Source organism: Thunnus maccoyii, chromosome 9 (genome assembly GCF_910596095.1).
Source record: "Thunnus maccoyii chromosome 9, fThuMac1.1, whole genome shotgun sequence".
Lineage (NCBI taxonomy): Eukaryota > Metazoa > Chordata > Actinopteri > Scombriformes > Scombridae > Thunnus > Thunnus maccoyii.
Window position 1 is genome coordinate 15,437,121 of NC_056541.1, and position 19,713 is coordinate 15,456,833.

The following is a 19,713-nucleotide window of genomic DNA, read 5'->3' on the forward strand; positions in this document are numbered from 1 at the left end:
ACCTGGTTAATGTAAGTCCAATATTTACTCTGCAGTTAGCTCCGCTTTGCTCTCCACCAACTCTTTAGTTGCTAGCTAGACGCTAACTTTGTCTGTCTGCTGTTTGGTGCTGGGCAGCTAGCATATAGTCAGTTTTTAAAGCTTTTTTTTTGCAGTTAACAGCTGAACAGAGTTGAGAGTTAACCAAAACAGTTAAATTGCAAGCTGTAAAACCAAAACAACAAGCTGAAAGATGCTAAAACGCTACATAGAGCTGAGGGGACCTGCTGAGTCGGGTGATAATTATCAATGGATTTTCACCTTTCACATAAAAGTAGCCATGCTAGTCATAGTAAATTGATTACAGCAGATTTAATGTAGATACATATTAAACTTTTGAAGCCAAGTTTTCCAGAGCTTTAATGGTGATTCTCCTGGACACAACAGTCATCGCACTTTGCCACAATCAAAGCTGACATACTATGAAACTACATCACGCAATGTGTGCTGTCCACCTCAGTAGTGACTGTCAAGAGGAATTGTGAGGCTTTTAAAATGGCAGAGTCACAGTGCACAGGAGGAACTGATTGCAGATAAGAGAAAGAAAGACAGCTAGATTGTAATTGCTTTCTTCATGGACTCTGTAATTCACCAGATCACGACCCCTCCAGGCACCATCAGCGTCAAGGTTTGAGCAGCTCCGTTTTCTCACCAGTACTAGTCGTGACCGCAGTTTGGAAAGAGTACATCATGTTTCTGCTGATCCTCTTGTCTTGCAGAGGTGTAACAGCATCTTGAAACTTTCCAGTGAGGGACAATAATGAAGAAAGAAAAGCACAGACTGTGCATGAGAGATGAGAGGTGCTGGAGGGGAAAAGAGGTCACAAAAAGTACAAGAGGACAAACAAAAGAGTCTTCAGACTCTAATTGTGTCTGTATGACACACTTCTCATGCAATATGAGACGTGTAGTGGCTCAGTTGATGAAGGTGAATTTAATTTTTCTTGGTCATGTCTCTTGAACTTCTTAACTGGTGATTATGCACAGTGAATTTACCCTGAGCTTTCAATGAGTCCTTGTTATTAACAAAAGCAAAGCAGAGCCAGGGCACTGTCTGTGTGTGTGTACTGCTGAGTCAGTCAGCAGAGTGCAGATGGCTCTTTGAGAATAATTATTGGTATTTTGGATAATTGTGGGTATTTGGTTGCCCTAATAATAACCAAATCTTCTTCTGTCCCTTTCTCTGTCTCTCATTTGCCTCTTTTTAAGATCTTTTTCAATGAAAAAAATTAGAATAAGTATGATTTGGCTTATTAAAGGTGAAATAACAGACACCACAATCTTAGTTGCTGGCAGAAAAGTGATGTGCTCTTATTGTACGACCTTAACAGAGTCTGTTTCTGCTTTCATTACAAAGCCATCAATTTGATTATATTTGTGTGTGAAATTGAACTGATTAGAGCTTTGTACGGTAACTAAGAGTGGAGCTCCGTCTCTATTTTTCCTCGCTGGTACAGCTGGCAGAGCCGATGGCCTATGGGATGGCAGGTTTTTGTGAGTCTCTATTTGTTATTATGTTTTTGTGTTTAATGTCAGTCACCATGAACAGATAATCTGCCATGATGTGTTATCTCTTTAGAGATCAGATAGTACTGCATTTGCTTCAGGCCCCTGTGTTACTGTAAAATTTCAGCTTTTTTTATTCGCTGTCTCATAATTTGGTTGAAACTGAGTAGTTTTGATCAGGCTGGTCCTGAGGCAGAGCAGACCTATATTTCAGTGTCAGGACCAGCTGAGATAGAATAATCCTTTGTGATGCCACGTTTGTTTTTAGGTAACACTTTATAACTTACCATAGCACTTAAGCTGTATATGAACAATTAATAAATGCTGTATAAAACACTATGATATAGTTTTAAGCAGATATGGTCACTTTTAAGCGTGGTGATGCTATTTAAGTATCTGTAATTGGTGATTAAACAGTTAATGAATGATTGACAATATAATTTAATGCAGTTGTAATTATACACCAGTTAATAAGGCCCTGGATGCCACATGGATGTTATAGTTGTAGACAAATACATCAATAAAGGCTTATAAATGTCCTACTACATTTTAATGTATTGTAAATAATTTATACTGTTTATAAAAGCCTGGTGTAGGGAGAGTAAAGTGTTACCTCTTTGGTTAGTGATAAAAACCATTTAATTTTGCAATTAAGAATTATATTTGGTTGTGTGTTTTTTCTGTGCATCCGCAGAAGACTTATAGAATTTAACCAAGCTCTAGATGAACGATTGTAACTGGGTGTTTGTCCCTTTGGGCAAAACTTAACAGAGCACAAAGTCTCCACACCTTGCCACAATGAAGAACATCTCTCTACCTCTCTGTGATGGTTGCTGTCAACAGCTTTTGCAGTAACTCCAGGTGCACAGCACTGGAACAAATACAGTGCTTTCTGGGCTGAAAGGATGTTTTCCAGGTACTTATCTACCCCGCAGCAGTGTATCATCTGTCCAAAAGCCGACTTATTGATCACCGTCTTGTCTTCCAATATGGCTTCAGTAGAATGAGTCTGGCTGTTGTGTGTGTCAGCTGCTGTTTCTGTGGCTGTAAGCTGTCATATCTGCTTAAGGACAGCCAGCAAAGAACGGCTATTTATGTAGCCCGCTTTCAGACTTTTCATGTGTTCAAGGGATTTTCAGCCACACATCCTTCAGGGTTTACGGATTAAACTCTAAACTGTTCCCTTTGCTCTGACAAATTACAGATGTAAATTTGTACTCGTTCTCTGTATCTGATTCCTGCTGTTTACCCATTGCATGATGTTTTGATGCCAATATTTGAAAGGGAAATAAAGCGTACACCCTTTGCATAGTATTAGCATAACCCTTCCACTCCTGTGAGTATGACAAGCCTTAGGGCCAGAAAGCCTCATACAGTAGCACTCTGCTTACTTGCTTTGCTGAATCCCTGTCTGCATGCCTGTTTGCCTGGCTGTTCCCTAAGGGCATGCCTGCTATCCTGTCTGTACCCCTGCCTGCTTGTCTTGCTTTTGCTTGCTTGTATTCATGTCATAAAACTGAATTTACCATTTAGACAGTCATTACTAAGTTGGACTTTAAAGGATAATATGAAGTTGGAGCCGGAAACCAGTTAGCTTAGTTTATCGATCAAGGCTGCTTGCTGGTTTAAAGTAGCCAAGATTGGTAAGCAGTTAAAGAAATAGTTTGAAATTTTAGGAAATAGGCTAATCACCAAGCATTAGATGAGAAGATCATACCATACTCACATGTCTGTTTGTTAAATGTGAAGCTGGAGCCAGCAGCCAGTTACCTTAGCATAGCATGAAGACTGGGAACAGGGGGGAATCAAGTAGCCTGTTCTGTCCAAATGTTAAAATGTCCACCTACCAGCACTTCTAAATGTAACTCATTAACATATTATATCTCGTTTGTTTAATCCATACAAACATCAACGAGTAAAAATGACAATGCAATTTTACAGGCGAAGCCAAGAAATAGTCCTCTAGCACATAAACTCCAGCTACACTTTGTGTTTTGTATGTAACAAACAAACAAGATGTAACGTTAATTATTGAGCTTTAGCGGTGATAGAAGGCAAGTTTTGTTACCTTTGACTGGCTGCTAACCACTGTTTCCAGTCTTTAAACTAAGCTAAGCTAATCATCTCATGACTCCGGCTTCATATTCAATGGACATACATGTGTATGTGTAATGTCATTCATGCAGGATGCTTTTAAAATCTGCAGTTCCATCTTTATCAGACATGTATGAGATGGGCTGACAAAGTAGTCTGATTCAGATATTATCACTATTACTCACTGTGTGAAAACGGACTGCTGCTACAGCTGTTCATGGTCTTAGTCAATATTTGGATGATGGAAGTGGTACATTACATTCAGAGTGTATTTATACGAGCGAGTCTCTTCACTCGTGAAGCAATGGGAACATTACCATGTGTTTTTCTAAAAAGTAACAACAGCACTGTTACATTTGCTGGATGCCAGTTCCTATTATCTCATCTCCCTCAGTGTTTTTGTGAGGTTTTATGGACTCTCTTAGCTTTGTTCATCCTTTTTATTATAGTTATTTGCCATCGTTTTTAGTTTGACAGCATGAACATGAACATACTGTTGGATAGTGTACAGCCACAGGAATCAACAACACAAATACCATGTGAGTAATATGGTGTTTTCAGCTGTTTGTCAGAATGAGAGCCCTGAGGTGAACATGTTCCAGACATTTAAGAAAGCATGGGAGGCAAAATGGCTGAATTGGCAACACTTGTCCAGAGGGGCCTCTCATAATGTATACACTGTAATTTGATTTGATTTGATGACTGCTGATGTTTACCATACACAGTGTTGTACAGAGGTGCTGCTTTGCACTCTGTATTACCTTTCCTCCAAGCTGTTCATGGTCTTTTTGTGGAACATGTGATCAAATTTTGAAAACAGAAAAGCAGCAGCGCTGTAACCTACAAGTCCTTATTGTCTGAGGAGATTCACATGTAGATTGAATTAAACTAACTTTGACCTGCAGTCCAATTCACATTAAAGGGGTACTCCACTGATTTAGTGCTGCACTTCCATTAAGTTGGGGGACTTATGAGAAAAAGCTAAAAACAAAAAGAATGGGTAAAAAGGATGCAGCAGATGTCATAATATACCCTTTTAGTCCATCCCAGTGGGTCCTTCATCTCCCATAATGCAATTCTCTTGTGACTTTTCATTAGACCCTTACTGCCTGTGAAAACTGTGCGTTTTTCAATCTACGCCCCCAGGTTGTAATCCAGACTTTCTCTTATAAGACTAAAGTCTTCGACCCCACGCTGAGGTAATCCTGGTGACATCACTATGACATCATCACATTAATTTCAAGACTTTAGTAAACTCCCACAGAAGATATGATACAACAGTCTGATGAAGAACAATCTTAACTCAAGGTTCACTTAATCATACTTTGTCACAGTCTCAATCTACTAAGAAAGACTGCTTGAAAAAAGTGAGTAAGTGGACCTTGAGATTTTTTTCTACTTTTTCCAAGATCAAGAGTAAACTAGTACTTGATATTACACAACTGTTTTCAGAGGCTGAGTAGCACTCCATGTGATAAGTAAACTGATCATCATGTATAAAATTGGTGACGTGCCCCTTTAAGTATATGAGCACTTCTGAGTTTTGGCTACCCCATACGCAAAAGAGCACACATTGCACTCATACACATACATCATATGCCATCATCATGGTCCAAATAAAATATGCACACAAAGCTTTACGCATGCTGCTTTTTATCTCAGATAAAAACCAAATGTTCTAGATAACCAGGCAAGAGCTCAAAGTCCTGGCTGATGAAATTCACCTCTTGACTGAGGTGAGAATCTCTCTTGACCAAGCACCATGGTTCCAGTCCCTTCCTGCAGGGCAAAAAGAAAGGTGTCTGAGAGTGTGCTTTTGTGCGTCAGTATGTGCCACTGATAGCTTTGGAGCCTAAATAAATATGAGAGAACCTGTTCACTTTCATTTGATTTACTTGGAACAACACATATAGTATGGGTTATCACACCCCCACATGGCCTGACTGAAGACATCGATCTGTTGTAGTTTTACTTCTTTTTGGGATCCACAGTTGTAGTTTTCTCAGGCTGGTTAGCGGCTCCTCCATCCGGACTGCTGCTAGTACAAAGCCACTGACACAGTTAGCTTAGCCTGTTACTATGGTTACGGGGATGCTCTGTATCTCTGAAACTTTCTCACGATTCCCAATCATAAACCATATGAGCCCACCATATGAGCTTAAATGCTCATATGGTGGGAGAAAACAGCGTTTTAAAATGAAAACATATTTAGGTGGATGTAGTCTCAGTTGGTGAGTGTGGCTACCCACCAAGCACTAATTTTAAATTTGTTTTGTCCAAGCTCTGTGTCTAAGAATGATCACCAAGCCTAAACAGGCAAAGAGGAAGTCTTCTGTCCACCCCTGTCCTCAGGAGTGCAACTTCTCTTTGCATGACAAGGACCAGCACAAGTCTTGTCCCCTCTGTCTAGGCATTGTAAACACCAGGAGAGTGCTGACTGAGCTTGAGTCCTGTGCATTTTGTCACCAGCTGAAGTGCTAAACCCTGGAGCGGTGGGTCACGTCTGTGGAGAAAGTGCTGGGAAAGACTACCGTTGCACGGCAAGACCCCCTCCTCTCTGAGGCGAGGGACCCAGTCCGACGGTGAAGAGCTTATGGTTGAAATCCCCCATGGTAACTGTGCTGACCACTTGGAGTATGTTGAGGGGTTAGCCAAGTTTGCGCCAGAGCCCTCCGTGAGCACTAGCCAGCTGTAGCTTGGGATGGCCGCTTGGTGTGGATGGCCCTATAGCTCTCCCATGCATCTCAGTTTGAGAAGCTTTACCAAGTGCAGACAGACACCACTTGTGCACTGAGCTCCGTCACCATGCTCCAGAACTGTGGCAGCTGCATACCTACCTGTTGAGAGGTCCAATTTCATAGCTAAGGGTCTGCCCCTAAGTGTGGTGGCAACGATTCAAAGTGCGAGGGCATCATCCACTAGGGGCCTATATGCCTATAAATGGCAGGCGTTCAAGCAGTGGTGTCAGGAACAAAATGTAGTCCCATTTCAGTACTCTACTGTGGATGTTTTGATGTTCCTTCAGGAGCTGCTGGATAAGAATCTCTCCTTTTCCATGATTAAGGTCTATTTGGCAGCTATATCTGCCTGTCATGTTGGCTTTAATGGAGTGACACCAGGCATTCACCCTCTTGCCATGCACTTCTTAGAGGGAGTCTGGGAGTCATTTGAGCCCATTGAGTCAGCAGATATGAAATTTCTCTCATACTAGACTGCACTGCTTTTCGCTTTGACTTCTTCAAAGCCATTGGGCGTCCTTCATGCTTTATCTGTGCATCCCTCTTGTACCCAGTTCACTTCGGATGCCTCCACAGTTACATTGCATCCAAATGTAGTGTATTTGCCTAAGATTATCCCTGCAGCCTATAGCTCTATGGCTTTTGAACTCTTGAACTTTTGTCCCCCTCCTTTTGCATCTGAGGAGCAGAGTATCCTGTGTGTGTGCTACGCACCTACATAGACCACACTCAGAGTTTGCATTTGTGTGACCAGTTGTTTGTCTGTTTTGCTAATCTGGCCAGGGGCAAAGCCCTGTCTAAACAGCAGCTTTCTCACTGGATTGCTATCTCCCTAGCTTACAACAGCAGAGGTCTTTCGTTGTCTCACGGTGTGAGGGCACATTTGACCAGGGGCATGGCAACATCATGGGCTTTGTTTAAAGGGGTATCTGTGAGTGATATCTGTGCTGCTGCCAGTTGGTCATCACCTAACACTTTTGTTCGGTTTTACCATTTGGATGTGACAGCCCCTTTGGTGGCTCATTCTGTCCTTTCTGCTGGGTCTATGATGCACTAGAGTGCTGGAGGTTTGATTCTGGTTCGATGGCTGCTCAGTGGGGCGTGAATACATTTCCCACACTACGTTGCACCAAGTGGATCGACTGAAAGGGAATGAAATGTTATGACTATAACTTCTGTTACTTGAAGGAGAGGACCGAGGTACAACACTTGGTTGCCCCCATGCACGGCTGGGCTCGGTGAAGAGCAGCTATTGAACTGAGGGATGACCGTGGTGATGCATGTATATATGTGCAGGTGGGGCCTCACATACATCACCACAGATCATCTGCCACGAAGGCATGAATAGAGGTTTTTTCAGTCAGGCCACATGGGGGAGCAGACATTCAGCAGTCTCATTGGCTCTGCAATACAAGGCATATCTGTCTTGTCAGTGTGTTGTCACATACAAAGAACATTTGCAATTCATATTACTCTCAGGGTATGTTTTATTCCCCGTGGTTGCTGAGGCAATAGAGTCACATCATCTCTGGAAGCTGCAAGTGTGTCTGTGAGCGTGCCACTTAGCAAAAGACAGATTCCTGCTTTTTATTTCTTTTTATGTCACACTCTTTATTTCTCCTCCTGAAAATATTCTAAAAAGTTATGAAGATGACTGTGAAGATTCATTGACCTGTCATTCATCTTCTGGTCTTTAGGCATCTCAAAAAGGAATCTCCTAATGTCTCCTATCTGATATCAATATCAGTGGTATGGGCTTCTACTTAAAGAATGAAGCAAAAGCACAATTTTACTATTTTATACCATTGCAAAACCTACTTGAAAAATCAACAGAGTAAACCTGTTTAGCTCTATAACCAGGGTAAAAATATTTGGCGCCCATGAAGCTTACATAACAATTTCCTCAGTCCTGATGTTCTCTTTCCTAATGAAAATGTTTCCATGACTATTCTATTCTTATTCCCTCATACTGTAAATACTACAGCATTTCTCTCACTCTGTCATACTCCTCTCCCTTCTACTTCCTGCTTTAAAACCACTCTTATTACCTCTCTTCTCCTCTCCTCTCTTCTCCTCTCCTCTCCTCTCCTCTCCTCTCCTCTCCTCTCCTCTCCTCTCCTCTCCTCTCCTCCCCTCCCCTCCCCTTCCCTCTTGTCTTGAGTTTGTCCACAACCATGGGAACTTTCAGCACGAGAAGGAGGGGTGGAGGCCAGAGCACGGGAGCCACGTGATTGGCCAAGAGGCAGGAACCACTCTGACATGATTGGCTGTGAGCCTGGGAGCTCAGAGCAGAGTTCCCTCCTTATTCCAGAGAGCATCAGTAAGCAGCAGAGTGCGACTTGCTGTGTTAGAGATGCACACCAGATACTTTTGTTTATTTTGGTTTCGCTGACTGGGACTCTCAGAGAGCAGAGACAGGCGACACTGTACGGTAGCCACGAGTGGATAAATAAACTCTTTCTGGAAGTTTCTCAAAAATATATAAAGTAAGTTTTTATATTATCATTTTTTCTCCTTGTGACTCTATATTCATAACTGTAACTGTAGTACAGTAGCTGTAGCTGTGGGGTTACTAGTGAATCTAAAGTAACACATTGTAGTATGACATCAGCAACAAATACAGTGAACACACAGAAAAATATCACCAACACTTCCCTAGTTTTTATTCAGAAATGAGAAGTTCTGTTTGTGCATGTGCAAGTGTGTGCATACAGTGTGCATGAGTGTGTTTATGCATTTGTGCATGGGCATGCATGCACTCACATGTGTATGTGCACTGGATTACTGAGTGTATGTACTTACATTCTGTGTCTGAAGGATGCACAGACAGCAGCCTTGTGCTTTAGGGGAGGGAACGGTGCAGTGCGACTTCACAGTGACCAACCTCATCAGCAAACTTGTCACTGCAATGCTTCACATTGACAGAGGAGCTCAAGGACTCCCCTCCCAAAATCTCCTGGTGTGACTTTCAGGCTGCAGGGTGGTGGTGGTGGTAGTGGCGGTAGTCGGCTATAAATAGGCCTGCTCCAAATTGCGCTGCAGTCACACATAAATTCAGAGGGAACGAGAAATGACACAGTCATTTTTCGTATTAGAGTCAGGAGCATTTCGATCTTCTTAGCAGTTACAATGTCTTCTTGGCACAAAATATTGAACTCCAGTGCAAACACAGATTAATCAAGGTATACCAAATACCCTTGTGTTTTACTTCAGTGTTATTACAACCACAGCCCTAACACTAAGTGTAGAGTGAAAGAAAGACAAACAGGGAAAAACAGAAATGGACAATAGAAGTAGACAGAAGGTGTTAGCATGTGTCTGTCAGTTTGTGAGGATGTACTGTACGTGTAGATGTGAGGGTGTGAAAAAGTGTTTGCATGTGTCAGAGTTTCCCTTGTTAAACTGCCACATGTGGCAGAGCGATACTCAGAAACTCTCCACAGTTCCCTGTAAGACGGATATCATCTCCGCCTCTTAGTCAAAGAACAACTCCCTTGATTTCCATAGACATGCTTATCAAATTACTAGTCAAAGCACCTTGCTATAGCATGAAGCTTTGCAAATGTTGCAGTCCATAAATGGAGGGAAGCTTTGTCTTATAGTGTGTTCTCACTTGTATGAACACATGAAGGGTGAGCAAAACAGTTACATCATGTAATTACTCATAAATTAAACCCAGGAGAGTTTAATGTTGCGCCAGCTGACCGGCTAACAAACATAAAGACTAGTTAATGTCTTACATCCCAGCACCCCTGATAGGTGGAGACCATGACTGAAATGGCATTGCTATGAGGTTTATTTCATAAAGAGATATTAAGACATAACATTAAAGGTTGTGCATATCACATCAACAAAAAATGTATCCGAACACGCTGCTCTCTCATGTCCTTTGTTGCTTCAAAGCAGGGGAAATAGCCTACAGTTTCAAATACCTACCTGTCTGTCAGCCTGCTTGTCTCAGAACTCTTTTATTGCAGTGTGAAACACAGGGAGCCTTGTGTTGTACCTGACCTCTACTATGCAAATATATACCAGCCAGTGCTGCACTCCACCTCCACGTGGATGAATCTGGGAGATGACAGCAGCACACTAAGGCCATTGTTTCACCTGTGCATCACCTGAGTGCTTAGATAGAGGCTGCAGTCACAAGCTGACACTCTGACCTATATCATAGGGGTGTCCGCTCTCTCCTCCTTTAGTCCGAGCTCTGTGATAAAGCATCTATTGTGCAGAGATCAGAGCAAGTCAGATTAGGCTGAATAATGGATGGCCGCACTGACTCAACAGTGACTACTCTAAAACCACACAGCATGAGAGAAAATGATTATGGTGCAAGCATGAAATTTTTATGCTTACAAACCTGTGCTTGTATCCTAGGTGTCTTTTGTGAATGAGTGTTGCTTTTTGCCAGTGTGAGTGAATGGGAGTGCAGAGTAATGAGCTTGGCTCAATGTACTATGTGCCTACTGGGACATCTGCAAGCATCTGCACTGCTGTTGATGTATTAATAGAGGAAGGAAAGCAGATAAAAGCAGTTGTGTATATGTATGTATTTGTGTGTGCATATCTTCCATTTATTTCACTGATCTGTAAGACCTTAACTGGAAGTGCCTATGTTGACTCAAGTGTTTATCAGACTTTGTTGTATTCTGATGGTTCTGTTAGCAACAGTGGATGTGAGTAATATAGTGAGTGATGAAGCTATTGTAAGTTTCCAGAGGTGAAGGGTTGGGAGTCAAGTAACAGTGGGGGGCTCCTGTGTTTGGTGCCAATAAAGTCAAATGTCATAGGTTTCCCTGAGCCGTTCTTGGCATTTAATGAGTGGGAGTTAATGGAAGATTATATAATTTGCTTCCCAAAGCATATTCATTACTGTAATAAAGGCAGTGTTTGTTTTCCTCTGTTTTTCTGGCAAGGAAAAGCATGCAAAAGCCCTCCAAAGCTCTTGTGCAGAGGCACCACAATATGCATACATACACAAAGACAAGATGCACACAAAAACATGTATAAGCAAGCAATGCCAGAAGCATTTAAGTATCTTTTTATTGGAAACTCTTTTCTCATAACAATGAACAGGAAGGTCTATGTGCTCAGGGCTCTTGGAGGTCATTTGGGGACTTTGCTGGTCTATTGAACTTGGGTTACATTTACTGGGTTGGTTGATTAATTGCAACAGTGCAGCCCTTTTAAAGAGAAAACTTATTTTCACCAATTACTTTTACATCTGTTTTTAACTTAAAAGTGACAGGAAACAGGCTTTTGGAATCAAGAACAGTTTGTTGCTTAGGTAAAAGATGTTCCCTGCCTCCAGATGTTTGGCAGTATTGTCATCAATCCAGTGATGGATGTGCTGTTTGATATTAAATCCGAGGACAAGTATGACTTTTGAACCTATAATGGAGTCTTTTCCCTTTGCATGTCCTTAAAAGGCAGTAGTATAGTATTATAGGCATGCCTTGAGACCATCCAATGATACTATGATACTAAATGAGTTACACAGACATGTCCAACACAGCATAGAGAAAAAAGAAAAATTTGTCACATTCTCTCCATGCAGTAGAGCCCATAAACCAACCCAATAAACACTGACCTTCAGCACAGCTGGATGGTATCAGGGAACCACCACAGCACCTTACTATTAAGCTACACTGTTATGGTCAGCAGTGCAGCAGATTTGGCCTTTAATTGATGTCATGTAGACCAACATAAGCAGGCACTGACAAAGCTGATGATGATACATGAGAGGATATCTGCCTCAGTGGCAGCACTGATGGCTTGTTGCGTTAGGCAGGAAGAATGACCTCCAAGGGACACGAGAGAGTAGATGAAATAGAGAAGAGAGAAACAGCTGGGACATGGTGTTCACTTGTACTTCCGTTTCCCCTTGTTACACTGGAAGTCCTGTCATTGTGTTTGTCATTTTTAAAAAAAAAATACAGAGTATAAGAGTTTACACTACTATTAGAGGTGCACATTTAGGGTTTTTGGAACTGCCGTGGGCTGGATTGTGGAAGGGATGGGTGGGGGGTTTGATAATGTCTCATGAGAGTGATGGTATGTGCTGGTCATCTTTTGGTCATCTCTCATGCGGCACATCCTGGCGCATTGTTTAACAAATAGAAAATACTTTATTTTCCTGCGCTGCAGAAAACTTTCCATAAACAACTGTTGACATTTTCTGTGTTTGGATTGGGTCACAGTAATGTTGTTCTTAAAAACATAGACAAAAGACCAAAAAAGCTTTGTGCTTCTTCAGACTTGGGCAATGTTTTCCATGAAACCCAACTCCTTCTTTTCACATATGCTCTCTCTCTCTCTCTCTCTCTCTCTCTCTCACACACACACACACACACACACACACACACAACACCCAGAATGTCAGTCCGACACTACCCTTATTACCATTAAAATAGGACAGTACAACACATACAATAGTGAAAAAACAGCACAAGTTCCATCTGTTAAGGAATTGAGTAGCACAGTAAAATAGGTGTATTCAGCATTTAATGACCATTCCAGTCCCACCACAACTTCTCCAACGGTAGGTTAGAGTTGCATAGTAACATATCAACTTGTCCCTCACTGGGAACTGATTGCATTGCTTGGCATGAGCACACACCACAGAGTAATTGGACTTAAGTGCCTTTGACAGCTAGTGTTTGTGCAAGGAAGAAATGAATAAACATCAGGGGTGGCACATGGTTTATTTGACTTTTTTCCTGCAGCAGGGCCAAAAAGGACTTGCTTGGAATAACTCTTGATATTTACACTGAGCCTCCACCTTCCTCTGAATGATATCTACTACGTATATCGCATCTTGCCAGTAGAGGCAGCTTGCCAGTAGGCTTGAGATATATTAATACAAGGGCATTTCAGTCAGGTATATTTTGATAAGGCAGACTTTGCTTGTTCTGCTAGACTCACCTGTAAAGTACTCTACTCACTGAGACCTTTTGCAGTAAGGCTGTCTGCCATGATCCATCCACTGTGTTATTCTGCCAAACTGGCCTTGCCAAAGTCAAATCCCGTTGCATCAGGACAGTCTTTTGGAAAAATAACTCTGTTTTCAATATGCTTTCCATTGTTGTTGCTGTCTTGAATTCTATTTCTCTTGAATGAAGGCTGGGGTATGCTCATAAAGAACTAGCTTGTATGATGTGTTGTCTGACCAGGTCAATAACAAAAATTTTAATAGCATGCTGTCATAGAAAGGAAAAAGATGCAATAATTGTTTAAATATGGGAATAATGGCATATGCCTTTAAAAAAGGTCTCTTTTGGAAGGCATTCATAGTGTTGCACTTATTTGTACACACGAAGAGTGTACACACAAATTTCAAACTGCTACTTACTTTCTCACCTCCATACACCTGGCCAATAACTGCATGAATACCAGATTTTGGTTTTGGAAAGTTACAGAGTTAAAATTACAATTTTCATATGTAGACGTTGGAAAAGGCAGGGGGGCTTCAGACATGGTTTGCCCATCCAATAAGAACTTCTGTTAGTGTATACCAGTGGCCTTACTGTTGCCAATAGTGCCACCCTCCATTGTTAGTATTAAGTCTTAGGTTATGATTAGCATCACAGAGATGACATGGGGTCGGGGTTAAGGTAAAGAAAAACAGCTACTAGATACTGCTTTTTAATGATGACATCTACCTATTTGTAGTATGTGCATTGATTCATTTATACACAAGGTAATGGGAATTTGTCCTTGACATGGCTCATGGGTAAAAAAAAAAAAAAAAAAGCAAAAACAAACAAACATGCAGTATCACTGTACAAATGTTAATTTGGTTTTGGAGCATATTTCTCCAAGGGTTGTTATCTTGTTTTGGGGGGTTTCCTGTTGACTCACTGCAGAAATGGGTCTACAATGAAGCTAATATTGTATATAGGCTCCAGTCCATTCACATGATTATTTCCCTGTTATATTGGGTTCATAGGAAACACAACATGGCTTTTGTCAAACAAAGTTACGTTCATGTTTCCTCCACAATATTCAGCTTGTCATTAAAGAAATATAGTCAACTCAAAAGCAAGAGTTTTACATCATTTTATTACATCATTTATACCCAAACTGCTCAGTTTTATGGATTATGTTGCTGCTACACCCAGTTGAACTCATAATTGAAACTTAGATTTTATGCAGTGAAGGTCTTCCAACTTATTAATACTATAATATTTCATATGAAGTGACCGTATGCTCTGAGCCATGCATTTTTGTGGGTTTACAACACATGTTAAGAATTATCTGCTGTATAGATAATGTGTCTTAGCCAGATGTTGCATACTAGGTCAATTTTTGGTTCAATCCATCTCAATTCATCTGACACATGGCAGAAATTACTCTCAAGGGAGCACCAGGGCAAAAATGAGCTGTGGGCCCTCATAAACCCCCCCATTTCTCCCCTTTCTGTGCATTTTGTAAATTAGTAATTAGTGTATGGTAACTTTATTAAACACACATATATTTAGGAATATGTATGCTGACATGGGATAAACAGAGATAATATGGAGGCTTTAAAACTTCATTTAAGCTCAAGGCCTCTCCAGAAGACGGGGCTACAAGATTATGAAATAATGCAGGCGTCACTTTAAACCTGCTGTCATTTCAGTTTATATTGTTGTTTTAATGGTGCATAGAGTATTATCAAGCAACTTTACAATTATTCAAATTACCACAAACACCACAACCTGGAGCCTTCAGGGCCCCTGACAGTCTGAGGCCCCAGAGTAGTACCCTAGTTGGTAATCCAGCCTTAACTAGATAGTATATGCTCTACAATGCTTTGTTGAGGATATATGGTGCCTGGTGCCTGGTCGACAAATAGTAAATCCTATGAAACAGCTAACATCTGGCTCTGTATCTAATACAGGTTTTGAGGCGAAGTTAATTATGGTCACTCCCCAAATTCTGGCGGTGGTGTATGGGAGGAGTGATGAGATCAGAGCCTAGACGCCAAATATCAACTCTATTTGTACTCTTTATTCACATAATAAATCCATTCCATACAAGTGGCTGACTGAAATAATAAAGTATAATTTATATTCAATTTGCTATCAAAATGTTTTGTACACAATCATTTTTAAATTAGGGAGACGAAATACAAATGCAACACAATCTTGTTGTTATAGTACAGTCCAAATAATAGCTCATTATCACTTACTGTTATCTCCATGTCTCATCACATTCTTATCCTCCTCATAATCCCATTTCTCTGTTATTTATCCATACACAGATGAGAGACGAGACTGCACACAGAAACACTATATGTTCCGGTCATATGTGCAGTTATTACTTTACTCTTATTCAAGGTTTCATTTGTTTGCTCATTTATGCCTTATGTAGTAAAACGTCACTCCCTATTTTGCTTTCTCACTCCTACTCTCTGTTTCTCTCACCACAGTGGGTGGAAGAATATTCAGTGAAGTCTCAGGGTCTAATTCCACGTGACCATCGAAGGATTTTGTCTCACAAGCCCCGGGCAGACCTAAATTAATCTCATATCTCATAACATGTTGATCTGTAGTATAGAGATGGCTTTGCACTCGGCTGTCTCATAAATCGATTAAACAAATTTTTGAGTTATACAATTGCAACGCTTTGTACCGAATCTAATTTAATGGATATATTACATGCATTATTTTACTGAATGCATATGAACTGTGTTCTTTGCTGCATACTAAAATCATCTGTAATGGACGTTTCTACTGAATGAGCTTTTGTGAGATCTAGTGCACTATAGCACTGACTTGTTGACAAAACCCAGAGTAAAATAATGGCTATCTTTTCATTATATGCACCAATACCATAGTTTAAATAACTGAGGGGAATCAAGAATTTATGATGAATCTGTTCTGCTATTTTACTTTGACTCACTATCTTGCTCAGCCCTAATTAATGGGAAATATTTTCTCTAGATGCACAAATTGGGTAAGCATATCTGCTGGAAAATATTTGGTTTTATGGTCGTCTGTTATTATGTAGACAAGATGCCAACGTTTCACTGCGGTTTGCTGTTATTTCAAACAGGCAGATCTGGTCATCGCAGGGGTTGACTGGAGGAATCAGCCTTACTCTCTTTGAATTTCTGCCACTAGAAATGTTTATATAAAAATAAGATTACAAATATGTAATCAGCTCTCTTGCTCTCCTCAAATAATCTGAGACCAAAGTGTGCCTCAGAGGGTGGGCCTTCCTTATATAACATGACAAGAAGTCAGAGAGAACAAATCACCTCAGAGCATAAAAGTTTTGGCAGTCATTTGCTCAACTGATTGGTTTGTCTGCTTTGCTTACCTCAACCCAGTGTTATGGTCACATAACCCGCCCAGGGGAGGAGGCTCGTCCACTGGTAAAAACATTCACTACATGCACCATCATTTCTGTTAGCCATATGTTTCAGGACAGCTCAGCTGATTTTAACCGCAAATTTGTGCCTTCATGCTGGAATACGATTCTATCAAGTTTGCAATAGGTTTTATATCATCTCCTTTAAAATGAAAAAGATTATGGAGTCATGGTTTCTTTTTCCAAATAGGAAGGTGGATGTTAATCAAAAACATGGCGAGAGAGGAGCCTCAGTGTGAGTGTAGGTGCACATCTATGCAGCAGGCATTTGAAATCTTTACTGGCAGCAACTGTTAAACTGTAAAAAACAGTAGTTGACAGTAAATCAAATGATAGTCATTACATCATATTACTGGAAGAGATACATTTTGGGGTGGGGTAGGGTGGAGCATGAGGATCGGGTTACGGGGCCAGCTTGAAGTATTAGTTTTGTTTCATAACTGTTTTCTTGCACACTTAAGGAATTTTACTTTGTAATTATTTTTGTTTTTATATTATTTGCTAATTAGCAATAAACAGATAGTACAGCTGAGGCTGACAGGGGTGTCATTTTAGTTTTGAGGTATTTGGTCATAAGCCAAAGCATTATTAGACTTATCAAAGTTATTACAAATTTACCACAATACATCATGGGAAAGTTAATGTTTGAACCGAATTTCATGGCAGTCCATCCAACAATGGTTCAGATACTTCACCCAAAACTATTAATGTTATGGTTGCGTTAGAGGAATATCCGGGAGATCACCAGAGTAATTAAGATTCATCGTCTGGATACCAGGAATGTCTGAACATAATTTTAGATATTTTACTGAACATGTGAAAACTTTGACCTGCTGGAGCCACTAGGGGATCACCAAAGTCAGTAAATGTCATCCTGTGGGGATGACATTTACTGACTGGAACATGAATATCTGTACAAAACATCAAACTTCAAATTTGTTATGTCCCTCTCATGCCACGAAGAAACAAAGTATCACTAGTGAAAGATCAACACTAAATCCATAGGAAGTACAACACAGTAATTAGTAAACATACAATTAGAGGCCACAACAGTAAAGGTAAAAAGAGAATCGAAAAATACATACATATATCCCAACAGTAAATTAACTTATGTTGTTGACAGAACTAAAAGCCAATTTTTTGCGTGGCGCAATTTCATACAAAGTCAATGCAAAGACACAAGAAGGCTAGCTTGGTTAGCAGAAAATTAAATCAACAAATCACAAATTAACAATCACAAAACAGAGATGATAAAAAAAGAGTACCTATCGATAATGCTCCAACAAGGGTATCTAGGGAGTAGATGAAAGATGTCTTGGTAACAGTTTGACAAAAGGCTAGATGTAGGAGTTTTGGGCCAATTTATCCCTGACTGACCCCTCCCAACAATTGCAGGAGAAATCTGGTCTGGGACCTTGGTCGGTACTGATGTTTGGCCCAGATTATCTGGTAAAGTGAGGGGCTTACAGATCCAATCTTAAAGCTCCAGAACTGCTCACAGACTCATCGGGGCCGCCCCGATAATTTCAAACATGTTTGATATTTAGGAGTTAAAGTCTGGATGATTATATCACAAATTTCCAAGCGGGACCACAATAGCCAATGAGAGAGAGCTGACAGTATTGCCAAGAAACGTTTCTCCTCTTTTGTGTAATGCAACGTGATTTCAGAATCGGTTAGGATCTTGAAACTCCTGTAGTCCGAGTCCGGCTTTAATGTTAACAACATCAGTTTATCTGCAACTGCTATTGAACTGTGCCAGTAGAGGTTGCTACTAGCAACAGAGAGCTCAACTGAAATCAACTGCTGGTGGCAGAATAAGGACAGAGAGGATGAAGCAACGAAATGACTGTGGAAATACTATTGTTAGACAGTTACAAAGTACAAATACATAGCCTACATAGTTTTTTTCCTCCTATATTTAAAATAAATGTATGATATTTTGTAAAAGTCTGGATTATTTACAACTCTGTATGTGCATTCAAATGAAAAAAAAAATTCTGCCACTTAGAATATTGTGTGAGAAAAAAAAAGTGTAACACTGACACAGCAGACACAGTCATAGGAGTTATTGTGCCAAGGGAAAAAATGTGCCTTGGGTGAAAATGTTTTAATGTGCTTGGACGTAGCATCAGGGTTTTTTTTCTTCTTCTGTGTGTGTGTATGTGTAGCAAACCTCTGAGAGTAGCTTCACAATAAAATAAATTGGAAGATAAATCGAAATTTGGTCTGGATTATTATATATATGATGATACTGCATTGCCATCATTAAACTTTCAACTTTGATTTATGGTTTATTAAATAAGTATGGCTGCTTATCATCATGTTTGAAATGGCTAAACAATGCCAGCCTCCAGCATGCATCTGTCTTGTCATTGCTTTGTTAAATATGTTTACCCAAGTCCATGTTAACATATGGAAAGGGACTGTGAGGCACCCAGCACTAATTACCCTGTCAGTCATTCTGTACTAGCGGGGTCACTGGATGGGAACAAACCACTAGGAGTGGGTTTGTGACCTTGACATTAAGCAATATTTCTGTGTTCAGTCAGTCAACAGCATCCATATTGAATCATATCTGATGAGAGAGATGCAGGCTGAGATTCGATTCACCACTGCATGCCTGCTGTTTTCTGCTGGGCTGTTCAGATAGGAGTGACTCATCCCAAGCTCTGCAAAGCTTACTACTGCCTTGGGTCAGTGATGTCATTAGGCTATAGTGGGCCATGTGCATGAGAGAAATGGAATAGTAGACAATGCCCTGTGTGTGCAACGAGAGATGAAAAACAGCCTTTTATCACACAAACAGAGAAACACAACAGACAGGCTTAAAATTGTGTAAATTAATAGCGGTAGAATATCAAATATAATTGGTTTATGTATAACATATTGCCAGTTGCTTTGTAAAAATGGAAAGTGTGAATTTTCAGAGTTGTGTGAAGTTTGTTCTGGGTGTTTTTTAATCAGAGGACAGTAAGGT

At 40.5% G+C, this 19,713-nt stretch overlaps 1 protein-coding gene across 1 annotated transcript in view; it reads left to right on the top strand.

Annotated features, from left to right (window-relative positions):
- Positions 1-8,777: 8,777 nt before the first annotated feature.
- The window catches only part of LOC121903732 (cAMP-specific 3',5'-cyclic phosphodiesterase 4D), a 37,808-nt gene continuing 26,872 nt past the window's right edge, over positions 8,778-19,713 (top strand). The window contains exon 1 of the mRNA XM_042421067.1: positions 8,778-8,863. The gene's annotated coding sequence lies outside the window, so the exon portion shown is untranslated. The remainder of the gene's footprint in view (positions 8,864-19,713) is intronic.